The sequence below is a fragment of the Apus apus genome, chromosome 1 (genome assembly GCF_020740795.1).
Source record: "Apus apus isolate bApuApu2 chromosome 1, bApuApu2.pri.cur, whole genome shotgun sequence".
NCBI classification, from domain to species: Eukaryota; Metazoa; Chordata; class Aves; order Apodiformes; family Apodidae; genus Apus; species Apus apus.
Window position 1 is genome coordinate 144,445,490 of NC_067282.1, and position 17,255 is coordinate 144,462,744.

Here is a 17,255-nt window from a genome sequence, read left to right on the forward strand (position 1 = left end):
GCAGCAGCATCAAGGGAATACAGCATTTGTGGGAATACAGCACTGGAATAACAGCAGGTTGCTGCATGTTGGAACAGACCAATGAAAAATAAGAACACAAGGTGTATTTAGCAAATCAAGAGATAGGGGATACTCCATTTAGTGCCTAGAATGATCAGTCTAATTCTCTTTTATAGGTGTGTGTAAGCCAGAAAAAAATCTACAGATGTTAATGGATTTACACTGATGTAGAACTGACACATAAGAGAGAAAACTCCAGCTCAGAAGGTATACGTAAAAGAATTAAGAGAAAGGACCAAGAGCTGGAATGACAGAGGGCACTGTGGCTCAGGATTAATGGGCACTGGCAGGAAGGCATGGAGAAAACCTGTTCAGCTCCTGTCTGTCACATGCCAAAGTCTGGCCATAGCCTAAGTTCCCTCATTCTTCTCTGTCCCAGCTTCAAGTAACACCAGCTGTAAAGGAAGGAGGAGGGTCAAATAAGGTTGTCTTGCTCAAGGCGACTTCACTTCTTTTCCTACATGTACAGATTTTCCTATGCACAGGCTGCCTCAGGTTACTCCCAGAAGAACAGCACATGAATGTAAGGCACTGTTTTCCATGCCAAGGAGATGACAAAAGATATAATTCAAGAAGAGGGTTGTTGACTAACGCTCTTGCTATATATTCTTCTTGTTACCATAACATATTAGGGATGGATCTGAATGCAAGGTTAAAGCTAAGAGTGGGGTCACTCATATGTATCTGTCTGGAAATTATGGAGCTGGAGCAGACTAGTTTTACATTCCCTAGAGAGAAAAAGAGAGAAAGAGAAAAGCCACAAGAGGATGATTATGCCTACTTAGCTCGGATAAGTCTCTTAAGACATGATGAGTTGCTCTCTAGAGAAGGTGGATCCAGTCATCAGCATGGTCAAATCTGAAATTATGTGCATCAAGATGATTTCCATGAAGAAGGGACAAGTTGAATCATAATAAGGGGGTAATGATTTGTCAATCACTGAGGAAAAAAACATTGTGGTATAACTCCTACTGGAAAGACTTCAGGAAGGAGAGCTTGAGGAAGTACATTTTACTGTAGTAAACCACTTTAGTGAAAGCTCTATAACAAGCAAACACAGTGGGTATAGATGGCTTCATTAACTTAACTGGTAGCCTAGCTACCCTGGCATGATGATCTTAATGTAAGCAGGGTCTGTGAACAAGACATTTCAAAGTTAGGCAGACAATGGAGAGGCAGCATTTAGGATGTGCATTGAAGGCTTGATAGATAAAAGAAAATCTCAAGAAAACTTAAAATTCTAGGGGTAACAAAGGAACACATTTTCCATGGTATTTGGGGAGGAGGGACAGAAAGTATTCTGAAGTGATGCGTCATCTCATTGTTTACATATAAGGAAGCAGCAGCTAATAAGAGAGGATGGAGACTAGGCAGACTAAGCTTTGCCCCTAAGCTAGAATCAGAACTGTTTTGCAGAAAGAGCCCTGCGGGATGTTTCTGTCTCCTGGTGGGCAGTGACAGGACGCTTCCTCTGTTCATTCATTGTCACTGCTTAGTATAACCAACATAGAAAGGGAGAGGAGAAAAATCCCAGGGATTTCCTCCCCTAATTTTCTCTTCCACTTCCAGCATCTGAAGCAAGCACCCTAGGAGCAGCAGCAGCAGATCAGCTGATAGAGACAGAGGAGATATGTGAAAAGACTGGCATATAGGTCAAAGGGATATGAGAGTGTGAAATGAGTACTAATATCTCCTTTTTCAGACCCTGGAGATGTTGCTTTGAAGCTACATTATATGTGGGTTTTTAAATTATTATGATTTATTTCTTCTTAATCCTTAATCCTGTCTGGCTACACAATCCTCTGTAGCCGCCTTTTCCTTATCTGAGCTCAAATACCAACTCTCCCCATCTGTGGTTCAAGGCCCTGCTCCTCAGTGCAGTCTTCAGGCATTCTAGCTCTGACTGCCTCTCTGTGTGTACCACAAGTGGAGGACAAATTTTACTTTAAGACTGTGAATGATGTACTCAAATCTGTTTTCTTACAGGGAATGCAGTTGTAAATATAACAGATTCATGTAAAATAACTCTTTTCTTGCAGCATCTTCTCAAGAAAGGGAAATGCCCCTTTTCTGTATACCTTTTTCTCTCCCATATGTGTGTATAAACACAGAGTCATATCCTCCCTATTAAAAAGCCCTCCAGATGAAGCTAGGAAACAAATATTTCAAGCATGCTCAGGGCATACAGCTTCTACTACTCTCATGACTGTATTTTATTAGATAGTTGTTCAGTTTCAGCTTGAGGCAGTTTCTGTGTATGCTGGAGGTTTGAATCACAGCAACTATAATGCATGCTGAAGCAGGGTAGAAATTCTCACTACTTATAAATATTAAATACTCCTAGATTACTTTGGAATTATCAAGCAGAGGAGCTTTATCGTGAAGAATTCATCCTGAAGATGTGTCTGGTAGGAGAGGGTGCCATGTTGCTGAAGCCAGGAGACTGAGGGCTGGTCTGCCTGCTGGTTGATCTTCAGGTCTTAAATCAGAGTAACACTAGACAGTGTCACAGTAATGTTAAGGTTAATACTTATGTTTTGCCAGTTGTCATAAATCAAGGTGTTGGTTCTGCAAGTCCTTCAACGCTCTCTGAGAGACCTTTCAGGCACAGGAAAAGTATGACTGACTGCTGCCCCTGGCAGGCTGCTTGAGCCTTTCCATCTGATTCTTCCATCACAGTGCTGTCAGGAATGTCTGTATGTACTGCTATTCTCACACAGTCTCTTTAAAAAACATGGAAATAGGGAGGAAAGAAAGGAGTGGGTGAATACTGAGCAGGGAAGCTGTTTTCTTTCTTTTTGCAGCCCAAAAGAGAGCTGCCAGTGGCCCTCCAAAGCTGTCCTTCCTTTCCATCACATATGCTGTCATGTTGAAAGGACAATTTCAGCAGGCTGGGAGTGTACAAACCCTGTATTTCCCAGGGAATGATCTGGAGTGATCAGTGCTTCAGGTGAAGTGTCCTCTTTAGTAGCTCATAGTGTCAAATAACTTATAATCTAAAAAGACAATAAAAGGGGAAACAAGGCAATGGGTGATGCAAGATCAGCAGCCTGTGAGTCTTCAAAAAAAAATTAGTATCTCTTTTTCACTGGAGAACACCAGCTCATTATGTCAGTTCGGCTTTGCCTTCAATGAGCTTCTGCCAAACTCAAGATAGGGTTGCAGTCTGCCCTGACGTCTCAGTCTCTGTGAGAGTCCTTTGCAAATCTATCAAACAGAGATTTTTTTTACACTTGCCTTGGTTCAATTTGAAAAGAGTGTGTGGGGAGGAAGTTCTCCTGAATCAGAAAGTCTTCTCTGCAGCCAGAGCCCTGCCTTGCACCAAAGGCAGGGCAGCATCTGCCTGCCAATATGTCAGCACAGTGGAACAATATTGAGGCATAACACAGACATTGGTCTCCTTCCTACCACAGAGATGGATAAATGGAGACATACACACAAAGTGACTAACTCACTGAATCAATGAGCTGATTTATTCCTCTGCCCAAAATGTAAGTGCTCACTGTGGCACTACAGCAGCTCATACAGCCCTAGGGCCATCGACCAAAAAGAGGAAGTAGCTTCCACAAGACGAAGGAAAGTGCCCTCATAATTAGGATCATAAAGAAAAGAAGAAAAAAGAAAGAAAAAAAGAAAAAAAGAAGAAAAAAAAAAAGCTGTATACAATCTCCCAGGAAAGCTTCCTGCAAACAGTTTGGACAGCAGAATCTCGCTTGACCTCAGAGCAACAGCAGCCAGATTGAACATTATGCAGCCATGCAGTGCAATGGAGTTGTAAGTTGGAAGGGGCCTTCTAATTCTCTTTCTGCCCCAGAGCTTCCTTGATACCTTCATCTAGCTGCCTGTGCTCACATTCACAAGAGAACTTAGATGCTGAGCTGATACTTCATAGATCTACACTTAAATAACCAAAATTTAAATTCTGCCCATGCAGCTTTGCAGATACCTGAATTCCTTCTGTGCCTAAGCTTCCCCTGTGAGACTCCTTAAATGTTTGTATTACTGTATGTGTCTTGAAAACATTGAGCTGCTCACATCCTATTTCATATTTCAAACACAATATTGAGGCTTGCCTTAATATTCACAAAAGTATGACTGCAAATGTGCCTTCTCAAGTCCCATGTTGTCCATTTCAGTTTTTTTCTGCATAGTCAGGAAGCAGATGCGGGACATATTTTGTTATGTGACTTGATTGTTTGAGAAGCTGTCTGCTGTATAAGGTGCCCTGGCTTAGATCCTTTCTCTGCCTGAGGAGATGTGTATACATACTATAGGAGATTACTCTTAAATCCTAAATTACAGTGTCTTCTGGAATGGAGCTTTTCAATTCTCTTGCTGAATCGGTTACTGTCTGCAGGTAGTAATTATATATTTGTTGTGGTAGGGAGAAGGAATGCCAGGATGGTTTTTGCCATGATCACGGCACTCACACAGGAGATGCAGGTGTTACTACCTGCTCTGATACCCCATCTTTTTTATTTGGAAGTAGGATTAATTCCATTGATAGAATAATATTATTCTAACAGAAAAATATTCCCCAGAGTCACATAGAAGATGAAAGATCAAGCTGCCTGAGGAAAAAGAGGTATTTGACTCCAGTTTTTTGCATTCTAGTCCAGTACACTAAGAAGAGATCCACCTCCTGGTTTAGATATGTAAAATCAGGAGATGATTCACAATACAAACCCAAGCAGAGACAAACAACTCCCAGTAGCTTGAAGCTCCAAAGAGACAAAATTTGATATGCCCCTTTCTCCTTGGTGTTTCCTCTTGACTACTTAGATAATCTCTATGTTTCAGTCTGGATTATGTGAATCATTCTCAGACGTCAGACTCTCTCCCCATGCACTGTTCAGATAGTCTAGATACTGAAACTGGGGCTGTGAATACAGCTCAGAGTGAAGTTAAACAAGCTCACAGTCAAGGCCAGCAATTCAGAGTCTCAACTAAATCAAGTCTTCATAAAACTGATGTGATAGTAAGGCTGCTTTGGTCAAATATTTGCTTCACTACCTGAAAGCTAAGGATTCCTTTTTTTCTCCCAAAATTTTCAAGAGAATATGCAAGGGGTTTTTGCTCATTTCCTCAAGTGTCAGTCAGGGTGGTGCTACTCACACTAGCCCACAGAGGAAGGATCATGGGGACAGGGTAGTCAGCAGAAGCTAGCATGGAAAGTCACTGACGGCTGTCCAACTTCTTTCTCTTGCTTCACCTTATAAAATACAGACTTAATTTTCCTTGTGCCTGCTAGTCAGTTGCTGATGTGAATCAGTAGAGCTACACCCACCTCAGAGAATCTGTGCTGACTTTTACCAGCTCTTATGCATGTAGTTCATGCCTGGGTAATGCAGCATAAACCTTTCAGAAAGGGTTAAAATTTTCAAAGATTCCATCAGTTCTGCTTCTTTTGCAACCTGTTGCCTGCCAGTATAAGCTCCAGTGGCACAAAGCCAAAGCAAACGCCAAGGCCATGACTTGCAGTTAAGCAACAAAAAATGCTGTTAGCAGTGCTACTGTGGGATGAGGTCTGAAATGAAGCAGACAAGTATTTTCTGTCACAAATCACTGCTAATATCATAAAGGAAGGTCAGCTATGCAGAGAATTTCCTGCCTTTCAGCCTAGGAAGTCAATAATGACTGCAGCGAAAATTCACAGTATTTTACAATTAAATCCTTAGAACAGCAGAGAAGAAAGTCTTCAGTAAATATGGTCATGAAATGTTAAATATAAACCAAAACAATAACAGAGCTTGACAATACAAAACAAGAATAACTGATGCCATCTCTGGAACAGAAATAAACACCAAATGGTAAGCATAAGCTCATTACCACAAGTCATTACCAGGAATGCAGAGACCAAAGCTTTCTACTGAGTTTATCTTTTAGTTTAGAGTATAACCCTAGACTTATCAGTTTGTTGAAACTGTGGATGGAAATCATCCTGGGCTAAAGAGAGAGGCAAAGGCTCTGATAATAACTGTAAAACTAAGAGATTAGAGACACAGTAAAGATGGATTATGTGATGATAACGTTAGAGGCAGTGGCATAATGTAAAGAGTCAAATGGGAGTAAGATGAGGTTGGATCATACGAAGAGGATGACAGGAGGGGGTTGGGATTAAGAATGAGTACCAGATGTAGGTGAGGTTATGGCATCAGCATACAGGCACAGGCACTGAACAGAGCTGGGCCCTTTTTTCAAAGGCCTGAGGAAAACATGAGTGAATGGGAAGTGCAATGGCAACATTAGATCCTAGTCTCTTCCTGCTCCTAGTACTTCTTCCACCTACTGCTTCTGTCATTTAAAATACTGATATTACAACTTGTTAGTCCAGTGTAGCACTGGTGGGGCTCTCCACAAGAGTGTGAGTGATTTAAAACAGGAGTGAGATGCCATTCCCTCCAGATGGAATCAGAAGAGTGATCCAGCTCTTCCTTTCTCCTTGAGCAGCCATGTGGGCAAAACAATGAGAGATTCAAGTGCTGACCTGTAAAGCAAAATATGAATCTTAAAATACTGTAGTCTGTAGATTGAACATTCCTATCTGCAGAATGAGCATTCCCCACCCCATCAAGTTTTTTACCTTGGGAAATCACAAAGCAATTGCATTTCTGCTGCAGAATGAAACCTTCCTAGTTTCTAGTTGCCTAAACAAGCCCCCCAAGCCAGTTTGCAGGTAGGCAGGGTGCTGGGAGTAAAAACATCCTCAAAAAAATGGGAGCCTTGACATGTGCCTGCCACTCCAGTCCCACTGAGAATGTGGGGATCTTCGCAGATGCAAGAAGTACTTTTCCAAGCTATCAGTATACTTGGCTGTCAGACCAGCAGAGAAATAATTCATCATTTTCTGAAACAAGGTTTTCAAATATGAGAACAACTTAATGGCAAAGGCTTTCAAGAGGAATTCAGGGACCCTTCTGTTTCTTTCTCTGTGTGATATAGACTTCATGCAAAAGGAAAACTTTGAGGAAACCATTGACTTTTCTCTGCCTTGGTTGCCCATCTGCAGAAAAGGGAATACACCTGGTCCTCATGTGTTTATCTCTTTAGATTGTAAAATCATTTGGCCAGAGACTGTATGGGCGATACCAAGCACATATGAGCCTTCATCTCTCTTGAGGCCCTGGAGTGCTTTAAGTGTCCAATCAATCCACCATACTGTGCCTCTGATTGTAGTGAGCCACAAAGACAGAGGAAGGGAGAAAGGAATTTTCACTTTCTTTTATTCAAACATGTTGCATCCTTAATCATTCACAAATGACCTAACCAACAGAGATATTTAGCAGTCAGATTTGTTTAACAGCCTTAGGAGGTTAAAAAATGACCAACTCCTCCAAGTTAAAAATGAAGATGCCTGTTTCAGTGGTGGGAGAGCGTGAGGGCATGCAAGAGCAGCAACAGATACCAGCTCCTCAATTTCTAGGTTTTTCCTTATCTCCCTTTTGTGAAACTGCAACTTGATCATAGTGATAAGAGCTGAGACATACAGTTTTACAGGCAGCAATAACACAGAGGTTGGAGAGGAAAAGAAGGTCAAAACCAATTAAATTTCCTATGCTGCACAGGCTAAAGTAGCAAACAATTCCCTGAACACAAGAAGTGTTGGATGATTATTCAAGCCACATTTTTCCCACTTGAGAAACAGGATTTTTCCCGATAAAAAGCTGTAAAGTGAATAGTGTCTTAAAGGCCTAGACTGTATCTTAGTCTTCATGAAAGAGACAGATTGTTGAATTTACATCTCATGCATATAACTAAAATCTGGCCAGAATAGCAGATTCTTAAAAGGCTAAATGAGCAAAGGTGAGTGTAAACCATGGGTAATGCCCTGAGTTGAAAAGAACTCTCACAGCTGCTTTAAATCATTGCAACTTTCAAGAGACTTCTCAGCTGTGCTCCCTCTCTTTTTACTCAGGCTCCCAGGCCCTCCTCTCGCCTTATGGTGGGGCAGAGGTCAGTGGAAACTCCATGGCCATCCTGCCAGGCTGGAGGAGCTGCCTGTTGCTGCGGTATGTCTTCATCCCCAGCAGGCTGCAGCTGCCCACTGAAACCTTGTTTGACAACCTAAAATGTACAGTGGGGTGATTAAACTGGCCGAGGGCCTTTATAAAGCTGTTTTCAATAGTGCCAGTTTCCTCAAAAAAAAACAACCCAGAAGAAAACCAAACAAACAGATTGTGTGAGTGAATAATAGGCACACAACGGAGTTCCTTCTCCTCCAGAAAAATAATGAATGCATACAGCAGGCTATTCCCTTGCTGAAGAGGTCCACAACCTCTCAAGTTAATATATATTCCAGCTAATAAGAACTGTAATCATTGGCACCAGGCCCACATTTAGCTCACTACCAGCCCTAGCACAAGGGAGGCATTCAGAAGCAGCTCACATCCAAGGGCAGGAGAAATGAGCTGCCAATTGTGTCAGACATGTTGCCTCAGGGAAAATCTAGCTTTTGGTGCTGCTGCCTGGTACATTTCTCCGATCCCTTCCAGAATAGGCTGCCTTTCTTTTTCCTAGCACCCACAAACCACCAAAATTAATAGGGTAGTATTCTTATTATCTGCCAAGAGTTCTTGATTGTGTACGGCACAGTGCACAGGTGACAACACAACCAAATTACCTTTCTCATTGCTAAGAAGGGTGTGGGCTGGTTACTCTCTAAAGTGCTCTCAATTTATTCTTTCCTCAGCTTGGCACAAAAGCTTGAAAACAAATGTAATGGAAAAACTAGCAAATTTTCACCTCTTTTTTTTTTTTTTTTCCCTCCTTCAAGAGCTATACATATACGTGTATATACATGCATGTGTGTTTGCATATGGAGGGAGAGAGGAAACAGCCTAGGGCAGCTTCCTCAGTGTGAGGGAAAGCTGCCTCTCGTACCTGAAAAGCTTGGTAATACAGACTCATACACATTGCAGAAACTTTGCTTCTCTGATGTTTGCACTTGTCATTTGTCAGAAGCTGCATCAACTTCTCTTTGTATTTTGGGCTGTGCTATGGAGTGCCAAGAAACCAAGAGAACATTCTAGTTAGCTCCAGGCTTGCATCAAAACTGCACTGAACAAATGGTACTTGCCACACAGAGACCTCACTCCCATCTATCTGTAAGATGAACAATTCCCTATTGCTAAGTTACTTTAGTTCAGAGATGCTTGAACCATTACTGTTGTTCCCACTTGTTTCTGTAGTACATGACAGCAAAAACTGCAACAGAGACCACTCTGTCTCTCCATTTTTTGTATGTCACCTGTGGCTGAAACAAGGTCAGTGTTTACACACAATGGTAGCCATGCAGGGTGGAAAGTGCTGTCTCCCTTTTCTAAGCAGTAAAATCAATGAGATTCAGGTAATCTAGAGGTGGTAGGACACTGTATGGTGAGTGTGTTTCATCTAGGAAAGTATCAGTTAAATGAAACTGAAATTTTCTGAGATACATGAAAATGTGTGTATCAATTCGGGGAAGAAACATTTCTAAATCCCAGAGGGAACTGTTGGTCAAACTTGCAAGAGCACCAAGTCCTCAGCAGATAAATGAAATTTTACAGTGTATTGCTACAACATATGGAAAATTTGGATTCAAGTCCTTCTAACTCCCACTTCTGAGACAAGAGCCTTATCTGTTGGTTAACTACCATGAAGAGAGAGTCCTTCAACTTTCTCCAAAGTAAGCACTCCATTTCCTTCAAGCAAATCAGTATTAAGTGAGGCAGGGATCTCAGCTTGGCTACTCCACATTCCATGAGAAGGTTATAACCCTAGTTAATGCGCTACTCACTCTTCTTAAAGTGTAATTACACAAAGTGAAGCCACTTTAACAAAAGAGGAGCAATGCTGAACTCTCTCTTTCTCTGAAAGGTGTTGGGTTTGTCTTAACACAGATAAAACATTCTTTACAATGTAAAAACTTTTGTAGGGCAGGAAGCCTTGTTTCCACTCAGCATAATTGTGCCATTGTAATAGGAGATACAATAAGCAGAACTAGGCTTAATAAACTTCATTAAATGAGGTTTTGGTACTAAAATCCAAACCAAGAATGGCTTGGATTTACTGCTTATTTTAGTTGAGCTCAAAAAGCTCAAAAGGATTATGCAAACAGTTGAAGAAATGCTTCCAGTTTGGCTTCTCTTGGAGCCAAAAAATTATGTCAGGCTCCAGAGAAAGCCATGGTAGGTATTTATCTACAGATATAGGTTTTATAAATATCCTCTTTAGAGAAGTGTGCAAATGTCTAATGCAGAACAAGATATCCATCTGTCTATCTCACTTTCATACATTCATGTTCACATAGCTGTGACATCCTGTCTTTAAACCATGCTTCAGATATTAGGTTTTATCAAGCAGAATTTATGTTTCTAATAATGTGGATCTGCCTGAAAGAGCTCAACATTAACAGGGTCCATCGATATTGCTACCAGAATGCAGGAAAGAAAAATGCATCTGGCCTACAGGTTGCTGAGGCTAGGTGCCATCAACAGAGTCAGAAGAAGGTGTGATGGGAGTTGGGCAAAAACCACATCAGACCCATCCCACTGCTTGTACTAGGTCCCCACTTGTAGGAGCCTATACAGTAAGACAGCTATGCAACACTATTGGCATGGTGGGATTAACTGATGCAGCAGAGGCTGGAAAGCTCTTGCAGTCCTCTCATGCAAAAATAAGGTGGTCAGGCGAGCACGCAGAGTTGTGATGGGAGATAACTAAGAACCCCACTGGTGCAGTGCTGTGGGGCAGACAGTGAAAGGGAGAAGAGAGCACAGGAGAAGAAATGCGGAAGTGATAACATCCTGACAAATGCATGTACAGTTGTAGTGTGGAAGCAAAGGTTTGAGCCAAACTGCAGAGCATGGCTGGAGATAAGAAAAAACCCACAACAATAAAACAAACAAACAAAAACCCAGAAAATCCATCTTAGCACAATGTTCTGAGGATCTGATTACAGCATAACTCAGGAGCTTTATAGCCTCAGGATAATGGGCATTCCTAGCCTGATGTTTCCACTGATTATTACAAGAGCTGATTTACTGAGGGGCTTATTGGGCCATCAACATCCCCATCCATCCTAGACACCAGGGAAAGCCTGTGCTACATGTTGGGGAATGAGGACATTCACCCCTGTTCCAGCCAGCATGGCTTCATTCACTGCTGTAGCCACATTACAGAATCAAACAGAATGACAGAAAGACAGAATTGTCAGTTGGAAGAGACCTCTAAGATAAATAAAATAAAACAAAATAAAACAAAACAAAATACAATAAAATATGCCCACTAAAGCATGTCCTGAAGTACCTCATCTACAAGGTTTTTAAATACATCCAGGGATGGTGATTCCACTGCCTGCCTGGACAGCTCATTCCAGCACCTGACTACTCTTTAAGTGAGTAAATTATAACTCTGGTGCCCTAACTGGGTCTTTTTTCCTGGCCATTTTGCTGGTTGAGCTGGTGCAGCTGGGAACTGCTTGGCCTCACAGGCCTGGGGCTGGCTCCCTCCAGGAGAGTTCTCATGTCTTGTGCTAACAAAGCAGTGCAGGGCTCGTTGGCTGTGTAAAGAACGTGCAGCAAATTTTATCTGAAAACAGATAGGCACAACTACAGTGATAACAACAGTGTTGAGCACAGTGTGTGCTAACAGGTTGTTTAGGAACCAAACAGCACTTGAAAAAAGAGTAGGAAAAAATGGGAAGACACAGTCTGCTTCAGATCACTTCCATGCCCCAGTAATTTCTGAATGTAGCATTAATATCACTATTAAAGTCGATATTAGACAATCTCCTATTGTGTCCTATATGACTTAGAATCATAGAATCATAGAATCATAGAATGGTTTGGGTTGGAAGGGACCTTAAATATCATCTAGGTGCAACCCCCTGCCATGGGCAGGGACACCACCCACTAGACCAGGTTGCTCAAATCCCCATCCAACCTGGTCTTGTACACTTCCAGGGAGGGGGAATCCACAGCTTCTCTGGGCAACCTGTTCCAAAAATCTTACCACCCAAACAGTGAGGAATTTCTTCCTTCTTGATCATTAAAACTGGGGAAGCAGAAAAAAACCCAAACATAATCTTTTTTTTAAATTATAAAATGAAGCTGGTTTATCCCTTATTTTTTTCCCTCTCTCTCTTTCAGCCACTATCTTCCCTTTTGTTTTGACAGTAATCCTCACGGAAACCATCAACAGCCAAGCTAATTTTCTGAAACACTGGACAGCAAAGGGAAAAGATGAAGGCAGCTTTGCAGATTTTGCAGGTTACTGCCTCTGTGACAATAACCTCTTTTATTGCCTCCACCCCACCCGTCTGGGGATGTGCATGTCCTGCTTTCTTAGTTGGAAAGCAGAAACCTAACAGCTAAATGGGTTCTAGCATATGTCCCAGAGAGATAATAGCTCTGACGTTATACTAAATTTCTCCTAGCAAACTAGGGCTTGGTCCTGAAACAAACTGTCAGGCAAGGGGCCCATACATATTTCAGTAGTCACATTTTAATCACAGAATAAAATTGGCAACAGGGCTGTTTACACTTCGTGAATAGCTGAATGGGGAGGAACTTTATGTTTGGTGTTTGCTGGAAAGGAGATAGGACATTCAGATGCTGAAGCAGAGACTGCTTCCTCCAATATTTTGACACGCTAAGAACCACAAAGTAGGAAGAATTTACACTTTTTCCAGCATCTGTGATTGGTCTACCTGTTTTCTTACCTCTCCCTGCTTCTGTGTTCCACAATATCTTCTTATAGTCACCCAGTGTCTTGCTTCCCCCAGGTAGCTCCTGGGGTAGGGGGAATGGCAGAGCCAGAGATACTGGACCCAAGTCCTGTATGAGTAGCTTCTGGTATTGAGCAGTTTACCTGTGGTTGTTTACTCTGCCTTCCACCTTGTCCAAATGCCCTAATTAATTTACTCCTAATTATAATATCTACACGTGCCTACTTTCTGTGTTTCCCTGTGGCTTGCTAATTATTCTGCTGAGGCACTACTGAATTCCAGAAGAGGCAGTGGATACGTAGGTGCCAATGCCTTCTCAATGCTCGCTCTCTCTCCCACATGCACACACATCACCACAGAGGAAGCAGCTGACCCCATTGGCAGAAAAAGGTAACCAAAATGTCCAAGACCCCACCCAATATTACTGAATTAATTAGGAGGAGGCCCAACAGGCTCTCGGTCAGTCTCATCATGAGCACATACTTTTAAAATTAGTTTTCACCATTGCGACAGGGAAAGGAAAAATCTGTTATATTTATCTTCTGGCTGTGTCTTAGCTCGAATCTCCTTTGCATAGTTAAAGCAGATTGGAGCCTGCTTTACGGAGCAGCCTCTGGCCTGGACTAGAAGATTCCTATGCCTGGTGATCATACCCTGGGAGTTCCTTCAACTTGGGCTGGCATCCCCTCTCCTGTTCAGAGGGCACAGCCCTACCTGTATGAGTGCAGGACAGCTACAGCCCCTCAGGCCTCTTTCCAACAGTTCTCTTTCCACTCCTGTTTCCACAAAGAGCAAAATAGCTTTTCTGCAACCAGTTGGAAAAAATGCTCTAGACCACCATCCTATGACAAATATGGAGCTAGGACAACAGGCACTGCTGAGGGGTGCTGACACCCATTTTAGGCTAACACAGAGTTTCACACCCAAGGTTGAAGCAAACCCACCAGTGTTTACTGTGTTCTGGAGCACCGTGGCCCATCTTGGCTGGTGCAAGTGAGGTATATAGTGGTGGAAGGAGGCAGGGGCAGAAACAGCATGTACTGGAGAAAGAGAAGCTCTGTGAAGAAGCTAGCTGTGCACTGGCCCTCTCCAGCTGCTGTCATATCTGGAAAGGGAACACACCGCACATGTTCCTGCCATCACCATGGTAGGTCATCTGGGACACCACGGCAAGAAGTTCTGCCATGGTTTGGAGACCCCTTTTTTAGAATGAAGACAGTTGTATTTGTGCAAGGAAAAACACAAACCAACACTTCTTTCTCTGACACAGAAGTTAAATTTCTGGGACCTCAAACTTGGCATGGAAGTTTTTATTTTTTTTTTAAATTAGTGTTTTGTGGTGAGAAAATGAGACCATCGATGTTTGGTGTCTGTGTTAGATAGGAAGGTATGTTGCTGTTTTATATAAATTGCACTTGGTTTGAATTATCTTGAGAAAATTAATGTAATATTCTTTAAAGCCATTAGCCTCAGCCTGGAGCTATTCCTGTGCAGATGGTTATAAAGCATGTTTCAAAGACATGACAAGGAAAATACCTCTATAATATAGTTGAGAGTTCTATCTGTAAGATAGCTATTGATTGATTTATTTTTTTTATATAAATATTTATTCTTGTATTTTAAATACCTTGCCCTACAGTTGTGGGCAAATAATTCCTTTTTATTTTCTAGAAGAAAAATGTTAACTTATGGTTGTTTGTAAGACTGAAATTCTGCCTTTAGGGTAAAAGCTCTTCTAAAAGTCTGCAAATATGTGAGGGCTACATATAATCAGAAGAAAGAAATTATTTACTGAGTATAGACCAATGTTTGGAGAACCAAGGAAAAAGCTTAAGAAATTAAGTACACTGTGAAAAATTTTTAAAAGCAAATCTCAAACTGTGTGATAGAAAGAAAATAGTGTAACCCAAGTGAGCAGGCACTGCACAGAGAAATGTTTCCTGTATGGCTCACTGGGAAGGATGATGGCTACTAAATAAGGATGAAATGCTGGTGTTGCTACCTGAGTACCACCTTCAGTAGCTGCTTCTATAATTTCAGATCTGACCTTGGTCAGTAGAGGCCTGGATCTTGTGACAATACAGGAGAAGGAAACCCCACACAGGAACCCACAGCTTTTGCAACCTCTTCCCCTCTCTCCTAGGGTTTGTGCTGCCTTTTTCCAAGGAATTATATGGGACATGGAGCTGGACCTTGTCCACAGGTGGGCAGACCTCCCAGCTGACCCTGGGGGTGCCCGGTGGCCATGGGATTGTGCCTGCTCCTGTCTGCTCCAACCCAGCACAGGGCTGAGGGCCATAGATTACTGCACAGCTGGGTCTGTTCAACAAAGTCTCTGCTCTGCCAGAAAGACATCTGCCTTCCAATCACCCAAAAATGGAAAAAAACCTCATGAACGTTTCAGAAAATAATGCAGAATCATTCTGGTTGCAAAAACCTTTAAGATCATCGAGTCCAACCATAACCTAACTCTACCAAGTCCAGTGCTTAAACCATGTTCCTAAGCACCACATCTATACATCTTTTAAACACCTCCAGGGATGGCGATTCATCAATTCATCCACTTCCCTGGGCAGCCTATTCCAGTGTTCACCCTTTCAGTGAAGAAATTTCTTTGAATCTAATCTAAACCTTCCCTCCTGTAACTTGACTCCATTTCTTCTTGCCCTGTTGCTTGTTACTAGGAAGAAGAGACCAACTCCCACCTCACTACAAAGTCCTTTCACGTCCACTTTGTTTCTGAAATTTTCAAATCTTGATGAAACTGAAGAAAGAGATTGGACTTTGAATTTAAGCACAAACGTTAAGAGCTGAGGTTCAGAATAATTTGAATTCTGCATTTCCAACCTTCTGATAGTGCCAAACTCCCAGCCTTCCTTAAACTTTCATTTTTTGTACCAAGATTTTTTCTAGCTTTTTCTTGAAACAGGAGGGACAAGTTGTGTTTCCTATTTCAAAGTTTAAGTGAGCTTAAGACACCAGTTTGAGACTATAGGGAAAGAAAAAAAAAGAGCAAAGTAGAGAAGAGGTTTGAATATTTATTTTTTTTTGACACCAGCATAAACATGTTTTCTGAAAACATGAAAAAATTTACAAACAGTATTTATAATAAACACCAGCATTATAATGTGAAATTACTGAATCTGATTTAATTCCTATTATTTCTCAATCATGAAACATGACTTATATGCTGGACATTTGGACCAAACAACCTGCCTGTGTAAAAAATGAGATGGTTAATTTCTGAGTTAGGAAAAAGGGACATTGTATTGATGAGAAGAGATTTTGTTATGCTGGGCTGAAGACCAAGCCTCATGTTACATTTTCCATTAGTTAGTAGAGTTGCTGGACAGTACTGGCATTTTGATACAGTTCCCAACAAAGGAAACATCACTTATGAGCCAAAGAATGGTGAATAGAAATTTTAACAATTAGGGAGTCATCATGGTTTTGGATTTCGCATCAAGGGGGTTTGTGTCAGGATCCAGAGACGCACTCGCCCCTGCATTAAACAACTGGACTGGGCAGCATCCTAGGGCAGAGTATTGTTTTGGATCAAATGGCATCCCCAGTGGCTGAATAATACCTTTCAGACCGCATATATAACTTCATTTTCTTTCCAAGGTACTTTTTGTTTTTCCATTTCATGTGGTCTATGGCAGCAGGTGTTTCTTGATGCCAGCTCCAATAGTTGTATCTGAGATGTGTATGCCTTCCCCTAATTCAAAAGCTGCCAGAGTCTAATGTTCTTCTGAAAGAATCCAGCTTCCCTTAATGTGAAAATAAACCTAAACTAATTCACACCATTTATGTAAGCTTTATGACAGCATAAAGAAGGCTGAAAGACCAGATTTCAACACAAATAGGAAATCTCCAATTTAGATGGTTTGAAAGAAAAACATGATCTATAGAAATACACTGAACTATTTTTTGTTCTGCATTAACATAAGAGTAGCTAGCAATTAGAAGGAAGTGGTTATTCCCTTCTTAATGTGGAACCACATCTACTCTGTATCTGGTTTCAGGGCACACCAATACAAGAAAAAACAGAAAACTGGAGAGAATCCAGGGGAAGGTCAGGGACTGAAGGTCATGAGACAAGAGGAAAGACTGGGGAAATTGAACTTGTGCAGCCTGCAGAAGAGAAACCTAAACTGCATCTAGAGAAACCTCAGTGGGTCTTCCCCCAAACTAGAGGGAAGATATGGGGAAGAAGGAGCCAATCTCTTAGAGATGCTCTGTGAGAGGCCACAAAGCAGCCACAGAAACAAGTTGCAGCAAGAGAAATTCTGGTAGGGAATGAGGAAAAAGTTTGTCCCCTAAGGATTGTACAGTACTGAAAGGGGTGCGCTTAAAGTGAGGGAATCTCCACCTGTGGTAATATTTGAAACTTGACTAGACAAGGCCCTGCAGTTAACTTTGATGGTATCCATGTTTTGAGCAAGATATTGGAGTAGATGATGTCCCAGGATCCCTTCCAGTCTGAATT